Below are 11,370 nucleotides of genomic sequence, written 5' to 3'. Positions count from 1 at the left end.
TTTTTATGTTTTATTTTATCACTGATAATAATTTTGCTTTGTATCTGAACATTTATGTTGGAGTTTTGCACTCCAAAATAAATGTTCAAAAAGTTAAAAAATCACCACTCATAAAGTTGATTAGGTACCTATTTCGTTAGCCTTTTACCATAAAGTTTTAGCGTCGCGCGTCGGGGATCGTTCTGATAAATCAATATTCAATGGGTCTATGGATCGAGTTTCAGAGAATTTTCGTAATACTTTTTATGTTTTTTTTATCACTATTAGCACAGAATAAATAATAGTACAAGAACTATAATTAGGTACTATAAGTTCATTTTGCTTTGAATCTGAAGTTTTATTTAGGCCTTTATTATTTAAATTTTTATTTCAGGCGGCGGAAAACCATGGATAGTGCAATTATTGATAACCCAAACGAATCACTAAATGCCAATTCAGATCCAGCGGCAGGTAGTATGTTGGAAAGGTAATACAAGTTTATTTATCTACTTATTATAAGTTGTAACCAAACGTCCTTCACGACTACGAAACACAGCGTAAGGGCTGTTTCACGCCGGTTTTCCTGTGAGTCCGTGGTATTTCTCTGGTCGAGTCGGCCCATTCGTGCCAAAGCATGGCTCATTCATTGTATTTTTTATGATCCAGTTTATCTATTACAAGCTATTTTAGCCTTTTTATGATATTATTATGATTTAATTTTTTTCCAGTCGACCGAAAACGATGGAATTAGATAATAACACAGTGGAAAATGTAGCAAATGCCGATCGCAATATAGCGACGGGTAGTATTTTAAAAAGGCAAGTATATTTTTACAATTACGATAGGCTAGGTAAATATAGATATAATAAGTTTATTACTATTTGAGCGCGATGCGATTGCGCGATTCTTTCAGCTTTATTCAAGGACATGCTCCGTAAGGGCCGGGACACAAAATCACGGCACGACGACGCGACGTCGCGTCGTACGGCGCCGGACCGTGTTTTTGTGTCCCGGCCCTAATATAGAGTGCGGCTTCACTGCGGAGTAGGGGTGAGCGTTATTTCACGTCACTATAGTTACAATAACTAGCTACATACAGTAACCGAATAACTAGTTTCGAGTCGTATTTATATAGTAGAGTAGTGATTTTTGTAACGTTTTTATTGCATTGGGTGGTATGAAGTACCGTCGAGCGATCGTCGCGTTGTTTCGTTTGGAGTCGCAGATAGCGCCCGCCGCCCACTACACCGGTCGACCTAGCGAGCGACAGCGAGTTTGCTATAGTCCGCGCGGAACTAGTTGGCCGCGCCGCCGGTATGTGCGGCCAACTAGTTTCGCGCAGATTACCTAGCAAAAATATTAATTAGTTTATATCAATACTAATATTATAATTGGGAAGAGTTTGTTTGTTTGTTTGAACGCGCTTATCTCAGGAACTACTGGTCCGATTTGAAAAAAGGCTATAGGCTATAGGCCCGCGCGCGCGCCTCATCCCGGCGTCACCCCCTTTCATTCCCCCGCGCCGCGAGTGACCTTTCTGCAACGATTTTAAATGGGATAAAATATTGTCATTTAAAAAAAAATAACACCCATTTTTTTGGTTAAATGGGCTCTCCTAATGATACCTAAGCCCTGCGGGGCTAAAATGGTAATATTTAGCAATTCCTCTCAATCAATTCAGCAAATGAATTGTCAAAACTGACAAATGTCAAATCAGTGCAAAAATACAAAAATGAATTGCAAGCAGAGTTGCATTTTGCGATATTAGAGAAATGAATCATATTATGATTCGTCTCATGATTCAACAAAGCGACCATTTTAGCCCCGCTGGAATAATTGGGCAGGAAGGTTTAATTGAGAATGTTACTAGGTATGCCAAATTGCTTGAAATTTTGTCACAGTAAAGCCTGTATGTATACAAATACACTAGTTTTTGTTGCAGTCAAAAATACCTTGTAGTTTTGCTTTATAGGCATTCAAAGTTTCGAAAAATATCGATTCCCGCTAACAGTCTGCGACCGCTTGTGACATCATATCACAATTTTTCCGCGCGGGTCCTATACAATAAACGTGATTTTTTGCTCTATCTCAATAACGGCAACAGGTAGGCACTTGAAATTTTCACCGAGGCCTTAATTATATGTGTACTTTAATAATTAATAATAATATTATATTATGTTACTAATCGGACTCACTTATGAATACACATACCGTTATAGTGCAAAATAGGCCAAAATTTGTGATTTTTGCATAGGAGCCCCCCTTATTTTTTTATTTTATTAAGTATAATATTATTATTGATTATGAAAGTACATATATAATTAAGGCCTTGATGAAAATTTCAAGTGCCTACCTGTTGCAGTTATTGAGATAGAGAAAAAAATCACGTTTATTGTATGGGGCCCGCGCGGCGAAATTGTGATATGACGTTACACCGTTACCGGGCGCCCGCGTCGTACAGTTACAACTTGTTTCGTCGGTTAAAAATCACATAACGACCCACCCCTACTGCGGAGTGCAGCGTATTAGCCTAATAAATTTTTTAGTATACCTTTTTAATGAAATTAGAAGGCAAACGAGCAAAAGGCTTTTTTAAATATTGAGTTCTGTATAATTTTATCCTAATTCCCATTTCCCAATAATCGAAAAGTTTAGTAACATAATATAATATTATTATTAATTATTAAAGTACATATATAATTAAGGCCTTGATGAAAATTTCAAGTGCCTACCTGTTGCAGTTATTGAAATAGAGCAAAAAATCACGTTTATTGTATGGGGCCCGCGCGGCGAAATTGTGATATGACGTCACACCGTTACCGGGCGCCCGCGTCGTACAGTTACAACTTGTTTCGTCGATTAAAAATCACATAACGACCCACCCCTACTGAGGAGTGCAGCGTATTAGCCTAATAAAATTTTTAGTATACCTTTTTAATGAAATTAGAAGGCAAACGAGCAAAAGGCTTTTTTAAATATTGAGTTCTGTATAATTTTATCCTAATTCCTATTTCCCAATAATCGAAAAGTTAATCATTTTAATTTATAAAATTTTGTGGTGATCCAGTTTTTAAACTGTTGTTAAATGTCGATGTCTCAAAGTATAAACTTACTTACAGGCTGGAAGAAAAAAGTACCCATGACACTGGACTATGTAGTTTGGAGGCTGAATGTGATGCTGAAAAGCTTATTGTTGAAACTGCACTTCCTCAGAAGAAACCTGATGTCGGAAGAAGAATTATAAGTGTTTCATATTTTTATAAGAGGTTGCAAGAAATTTCTCATCATGGTCCTCTTGGATGTGCTTTAACTGACATAGAACTAGTAGGTGAAAAGCAAGATGGCCTCAATTCAAAATTCACATTTCTATGCATACTTTGCAATCTAATATTGATAATTGATAGTGACTCAAATGAAGACCATTACATGCCTATCAATAATAATAAGGCAAAATTCGTAACCTGAAATATGGAGCTGCCCTTGCACCTTATAAAACCAGGAGTGATTTTTGTCTATATTTAATTTGCCCTGTTTATCTATTTTCCAATATGTAACTTTTTGTTGTGTTATAGCAGCGTCTACTCCAATGTTATATGCTGTGATGGGACATTTAATTTCTAAAATAGTTTTTTCATCGCAAATTACATCGGGCGTTGCTCCTAAAAATGGCAAGTCTGTATCTATAAATAGCCCGCAAGGCTTTACTTTAATTCCTTCTTGTAATTCTAAACTCTTATTGCTTGTTTTTAATTTTCTTGGCCATGTTTGATAGAAGAAACGAAGCTTATTTTTTTTTATATAAAATGTCTTTTACTAGGTTACCACTTGCAGTGTTGGGTCTTCTTTTTATCACCCGGCCAAAGTTTTCTAATAATTTTCTAATAACTTCATCATGATCACGCTTTGGGTCAAATTTGTGTCTTTGATGGGATATTTCGTATCAGTTTGTAAATTTTTAGCCTATTACAGAAGTTCCGAAGTAGGTGATTTCGGCATTCAATTTTCTCGACACAGGGTTTGTACGTGTTCCTTGTTGAGAGTTCACTGTAAAAGTAGCAGCGCTGAAAGACCTAATTTTTTTTTCTTTTGTATGGGGAAACTCGTGACACTTGCCCTTGCTCATACAAAAGAAAAAAAAATCGTCTTTCAGAGCTGCTACTTTCACAGTGAACTCTCTACAAGGGACACGTACACACCCTAAAGTATTATCACTTGTTTTTGTTACACACTGTATATATACATAGCTGGGCATTAACTCGTTATTTAAAGAGTTAATGCCCAGCTATAACCGTTAATCGTTAATTAACGAAGTTAACATTTTGATTAACGGTTGAACTTTTAAGTTAACTTTTAAAAATATTAACGGACTGGTTAACTTCCGTTAATATGCAGAAGTCCGTTAATCGTTAATCCAATGCCTACTTTTTACCGCACGGCACCGCGGCGCCGCGCGAAAACAGGTTCAGACGAAACAAAAATATTACTAGATATATATTTTCAGGCGCATGCGAGTGAGAAGATATTTGTTTCGTTTTATCATTTCATTACTCAGCGCCGATACTTATAGAAAGAGTGATTTGTTTATTGTTATTATAAATCATATTTTGCATGTTGATAAAGAAGAGTGAATTATACTGATAATTTAGTTACCTAACTAAATTATACTGCACTCTTCTTTATCAACATGCAAATGATTTATAATAACAATAAACTATATCTATAATAATTATTGTATTGTAATTTCTACCTAGAATACAATAATTATAGAAGTATTTTGTTTTGTCCCTAACCTGTTAACTTCCAAAACCTTAAACCAACAGGTTTTGTATGTACACAACGCAATGATATAAGTTACAACAAGGCCATATTACAAAGTGTAACGCTTTAACGTTTAACGAAGCTAACATTTTTTTTAACGGATTAACGATTAACGAAGTTAACTATTTGATTAACGGTGCCCAGCTATGTATATATATATATATATATATATATATATATATATATATATATATATATATATATATATATATATATACATTATGCATATTCAGTAGGTTTGAGAATCGGCTACTGGGTACTTTATATATTGATAAGTGCATTTGTTGAATAAATAATAGTAAATTATTATAACCTGAGACTGACGGCGACCATTAAGTTTGTGCGACGGGATAGCGATCAACGTTGCCATGGTGACATACTTACCTATTTACGGCCGTTCCCAATATTTGATCTATCTCTGGTTTTGCCCTACTAGAGATAGGAATAGCTCACAATTGACATAAAATATATGTCTCTAATGTCTAATGTGAGCTATTCATATCTCTAGTAGGGCAAAACCAGAGATAGATCATATATTGGGAACGGCCGTTAGTCACTTAATTAAAATAATAATATTATCGTAAATATAATATTATGGCAAAGCAACGTTTGCCGGGACAGTAAAAAACGATTCCTGAATTTTGTTTTATTTCTTGCTGTACTTATGTAATTGTAATTTTAATGTAAATTGTAATGTAACAGAAAAAATGTTTATGAAAAAAATTGAATGTTTTTACGCAGTTGGGTTTTGTCATAATTTTATAATATAATAGGTATATTATAAAAGAATAACTGTGTTTTATTTACCATAAGTAAGCCTTACAGGCTACGGTCTACCGGGGACGGGAGAGATCCACCTGTACAGCACGCAGGTATGCCTGCACAGGTATACCGGTTTGTGTGTGGGACCTGGTCGCCTGCGCAGGTCCAAAAAACTGCACAGGTATATTCCCTCACACATTCCGGTCTACCTGCGTAACGTGTATGGCTTACATTAGGGTTGTTGAGGAAGTGATTATGAGGAAGAGGAGGAGGAAGAGGAATTGTCACGCGCAAATTTAGAGGATGCGGATGAGGAAGAGGATATTTTTTTGAGGAAGAGGATGCGGATGAGGAAGCGGAAGAGGAATTACATCCATATAGTACAGCGTTTCCCAATGTGGGTGATTACGCCCCCTTGTGGGCGCTGAAGATCTTAAGGGGGGCAGTGTGGGACTCAGAAAAAATGGCGGCGTTTTGTAGAGGCTGTGGGGGCTAATATTACCGACAAATTAAGGGGCAAAAGCCCCTTAATTTAAATTAGGAAAAGAAAGTAGGTGAAACAATGGGGGCACTAAAACATATTTTGTTCTCAAAGTGGGCAGTGGACCCCTGATATAGCACTACACTTCGGTATCATTTCGGTTTTCGATAGAAATCAAATTATTAGATTATTCGCACTGCGTACGTAGCTGCGTAGTGCGTACACGCGTAAACAAAACAACGCTTGCTATATTATGTCAATAAAATTAAAACAAACAAGCAAGGAACAGCGCGGGTGGCGAGAGAGACAAGGAACAAGGAACAGCAGCGCCCGTTCGGTCCGGCATCGCGCTCTGGCGTGTGCGTTGCCATGATTGGATACGCGACGCGCATGCGCAGTGAAATTCCGCATAAATTCCTCCAAAATTTTGAGGAAGCGATAGCGGAAGAGGATTTTTGTATTTTTATTTATGAGGATGCGGTAACGGTTGAGGAACCCAAATTATTGCGGAACTTCCTCATTATGAGGAAGAGGAAGAGGAATCCTCAGCAACCCTAGCTTACATTACTACCATAATAGACATAACGAATCAGTATAATATCGACTTCAATCTTTTAAGATTCCCGCGTATCCTTGAGGACAAACGTGCATTTTTTGTAAGGTTCAAGCATTTATGCACTTTAGTTTCATGATTATAAAGTTTATTTTCAAGTGCGTTAATATTACCTCTCCGCTGTGCTCCGTTCTATCAGCATTCTGCACTAATCTTCCGCACTCTTATAGTTCGCTCACGGAAGTATAGTACATAGTATTTATTTATTACGCGCCATCTATTGAAATCTCTATGCGACAGCTCAATATTAATCAAACCTATCTTTTAGAAGTTCCCGGTTTAGCCGCTAGCAAAGCTGGCGCTGTCTTATCGGACAATTAGGGGGCGTGGCTTAGAAATGCGAATCCTCAAGGTCATTGGCAGTTGTCAGCGTCTTAAATATTTATTTTATTTTAATATTATTATTAATTATTATATTGTTATTAAAAGTACACATGATGATAAAATTGAGGATTTTGTGAAAATTTCGAGTGTCTACCACAGTGTCTACCTGTTGCCATAATATTAATAACAAGCAAAAAAGGCTGAAAAAAATTAGATTCTTTATAATAATATTATTATCCGTCACTCTAATCCCGTGGTCTAGAAGGACAATTTTTTTATAGAGTGTAATCACTAATCAGGCAACGAAAATACAATAATAACTTTCTCAATACTTTGACTTTTTTACCACAAAATTGTAAGGCTTTCGTAGGACTTCTATTTACATACATTTTGTACATAATTCTAGAATTCGTTGTAAAACTTAATTCTTGTGAGCCTCTAAGGCCGGTATAAATAGTCAGTATTTTGACAGCCAACCAATCACAGAGCCTGAACCGTGTCTTGAGACCGAGACGCATCTTGAGTACTATTTATACCGGCCTTAGTTTATGGCTGTCTTAACAACATCAATTTACAACTTACCTGTTTCGCTAACCACAACAGGTCAAGATCATACTGCTATTGTCATTGCAGACCGTTAAATTAATAAATTGCGTTCACGATTCAACATTTCTTAGATTTATCATAACATAGGTAGGCTAATATTATTGCATAATGACCTTTGCATTCATAAAAAATATTCATATCCAATAGGCAGAACATAACTTTAAAGGTACTGTAGATATAATATATTGAATTTAAAATTAGACCTTGAGAATCACTGAGATATAAGTAGCTACTACGAACGTAGTAAGTAGGTACTTATATATCTCAGTGTTGAGAAATGATTGAATGGAAGGGCTCCTGGAACATAGTCCCCAAATTTTTTTCTATTTTTTATATTTTTTTATACTCGTATATCGTTTGTTCGTCTTTTATTATTGATTGTTCGTTATAAATAATCATTTGTTCGTCACTTGTTTATGTACTTAATAAAAATTAATTAAAAATATCCTTTTACGTTAGCCCCCACATTATAATTTTTAGGGTTCCGTGCCCAAACGGTAATAAACGGGACCCTATTACTGAGTGAGTCTTCGATGTCTATTCGTCTGTCCGTCTGTCTCCAGGTTGCAACTCAAGAACGGTATAGCTATAGTGTTGAAATTTTCACAGATTATGTAGTTCTATTGCCGCTATAACAACAAAATTAAATACTAAAAAAAATAAATTAAATATTGAAGGGGGGCAAAAAATGATTGAAAAACGTGATTTTTCAAACATTTTTTGCTCGGTATCAATGATGACAACAGGTAGGCACTTGAAATTTTCACAAAAGCCTTAATTATATGTGTACTTTAATAATAATTAATAATATTTAAATAAAGTAAAAATTTAAAGGGGCTCCCATACAAAAAACACAATTTTTGGCCTATTTTTGCTCTATAACGGTACGGAACCCTTCGTGCGCGAGTCCGACTCGCACTTGGCCGATTATTAATAAATTTATGTCAATAATGAATGATGATGACGTTAAATTGTTCTTCGTTCTAATTGTCTGATTTTTGTTTAATACTAATTTAGGGTGGGTTGCACCAGAGGCGTGGTTAAAGTTACAGATAAGGTCAAAGTTATGGTTAAAGTTAGGGCTAATTTAACTTTAACCTTAACGTTGACCACAGAATTTGACAGAATATGACAGCTGGTCCGACAAGGCTTGAAATGAACGTGGGCAGGGGCGCTGCTGGTAAAGGAGAACTATCAAAAATGGCGTTTTTGTATGATGACAGCGTTAATTCCATTTTTCCCCACGTGCATTTTAAAGCCTTGTCGAGCTCTATGGTTATGGTTAAATATGGTGTCCATTTTTTACTTTAACCAAAGATTTGTCATTTTGAATTGTAGTTAAAGTTACAGTTATAGTTAAAGTAAGTTGGTGCAACCCACCCTTAATTAGTTTAATACATACTTATACCCCAGTCAAGTTAGACATTTGAGGTTGCATAAATTCGCACCAAGCTAAAAATCGGTAATATTGGTTTGAATATGATAACAAATAAAATTAGAAAGTTCCCCATAATTCGCATGTCTGCTAATTTTTTTATTCAAGGTCAAGGGTCCAAAAAATTAAATTTTTACGATTTTCGGCGAAACGGTAAGTTTTTTTTCATAAAAATACCTCAGATGAAAATTGTAGGTCATAAAATTTATTAATTGTATTTTTTTTTCTACGAGTCACTGTTGCTCTATCTTTTGTGGAATAGACTAAACTAATTAGAGCTACCATAACACCATCTTGTGACAAGTAGAAGTACTAAAGTTGGCTTTGTAATTTTTTAATGAAAATAAACAATATTAATAATTGAATTACTTAAATTATTCTTAATTTATATTATAATTTATGTACAAAACCTATAACTATTCGTGCACATTTTTATTACCTGAGAATATAATTTTATATAACATTTCTTTCTTCAAGAGAATTATTTATTTCAAGAATAAACATTTAACCCTACATGCCACAATGCCCTAATATGTACCACCAACAATTTTATTATCACTTGAAAAAACATTTTATCATTATTTTACTTTAAACTGCGTAAATTATACTTAAATCCTAATTTACTTACAGATTTAGGCATGAGATATATTTTACAGAAGGACGTCAGTGTTTTTTAATGGGATATTATTAAATGCACATCAGAATAATTTTTCAGCACACTACCTTAACTCCGCTAATTAACTGAATGCATACCAGAAAAACTAATACTGATCCAGAAAAACAATTGATTAACTGAACATGTCCTTAAAAAAAAACTTAAACATCATACAAAACGAGACGACCTTTATAACTGAATTCACACCAAAAATATGGTTCATACATCGGATATATTATTTGTAAAACTAAATTTTAAATTGTTTATCAAAAATACTAACTTGCACTCTAATTTTTTTTTTCATGAAATAAGGGGGCAAACGAGCAAACGGGTCACCTGATGGAAAGCAACTTCCGTCGCCCATGGACACTCGCAGCATCAGAAGAGCTGCAAGTGCGTTGCCGGCCTTTTAAGAGGGAATAGGGTAATAGGGGAGGGTAGGGAAGGGAAGGGAATAGTTGAGGGTAGGGAAGGGAATAGGGTAGGGGTAAGGAGATTGGGCCTCCGGTAAACTCACTCACTCGGCGAAACACAGCGCAAGCGCTGTTTCACGCCGGTTTTGTGTGAGAACGTGGTATTTATCCGGTCGAGCCGGCCCATTCGTGCCGAAGCATGGCTCTCCCACGTATAAAATTGGACAATCTTACAACGGAATTTCGAAAAACGATATCGAAAGGTGCACCACAATAAAATCAATTTCTATTATCAAAACAAGTCTACAAATTGTCAAATCGTGCAACTAAAATATTTTTAACCTAACTTTATTTTCTTTTTGTTTCTCTGTTTTACCGAAAAACATGTTGGGGCCTCCTCATCTAACGCCGCACTCACTCCATTGCGCTCGCTCTTTACTCTTTAGCGACCACCGATATACCTATCTTGATCTATTTCTGTGTTAGCGACAAAGATTTTTGGTAATTATGATGAGATATGGTAAAAGATTTTATCATTCCAAAACCATATAATTCAAGGTTTCTTGATAAAAATTATTAAAATTCACTACTATATTGTAATTGTATGGGTTAATAAATTGATTAATGATTCTTAAATAATTAATAGCAATGTTGGCTTATTTTTTGTGAACCACCCAGAAGTAGAGTCCGCCGACTCATAATTGAAGCCAGTTGTTTTTTTTTCTTTTTTTTTTCTTTAGTAGCTTGTCAACCCCTAGAGTGCAATTCCTAAGCTGGAGGCTTAATTATTTTGCAATATATTGGTAAGGAACCCTTTGTGCGCGAATCCAGCTCGCTCTTTGCCGATTGTTTATTATTATTGTTTATAAACTGAGTTAATATTCAGTGTGCCGAAGGTTAGTCCATGTTAAGTTAGCACTTGATGATTTTTATGTGTTCTTAATTATATGAACATAACAGATTAAATTGGGTTTTATTTAGTAAATGATGTTCCTAAAAGTAATTTAGGTGATGGTTTTCCTTAAAAAAGTTGTAGTATGTTTGTTGAACTAAGGAATTGTTAGATATACTATATTAATAATAGTTATTCATTCAGTAAAACAGTTTTGCAAATAACTTTAAGTAGTGTGCTTAATTCGCATTATTTAGGGTGCATAATTAGTGTGCAAGTCAGTATTTTTGGTGAGACTTTCAAATATTTTGATCGAAAAAAGGGAATATACAGATATTGATTTAAATACATGCCTTTTTTAATTTGCACGAAAATCAAAATAATACGCAAAA

This window comes from Aricia agestis, chromosome 9 (genome assembly GCF_905147365.1).
Source record: "Aricia agestis chromosome 9, ilAriAges1.1, whole genome shotgun sequence".
Classification (NCBI taxonomy): Eukaryota; Metazoa; Arthropoda; class Insecta; order Lepidoptera; family Lycaenidae; genus Aricia; species Aricia agestis.
This window is presented reverse-complemented; position numbering follows the sequence as displayed.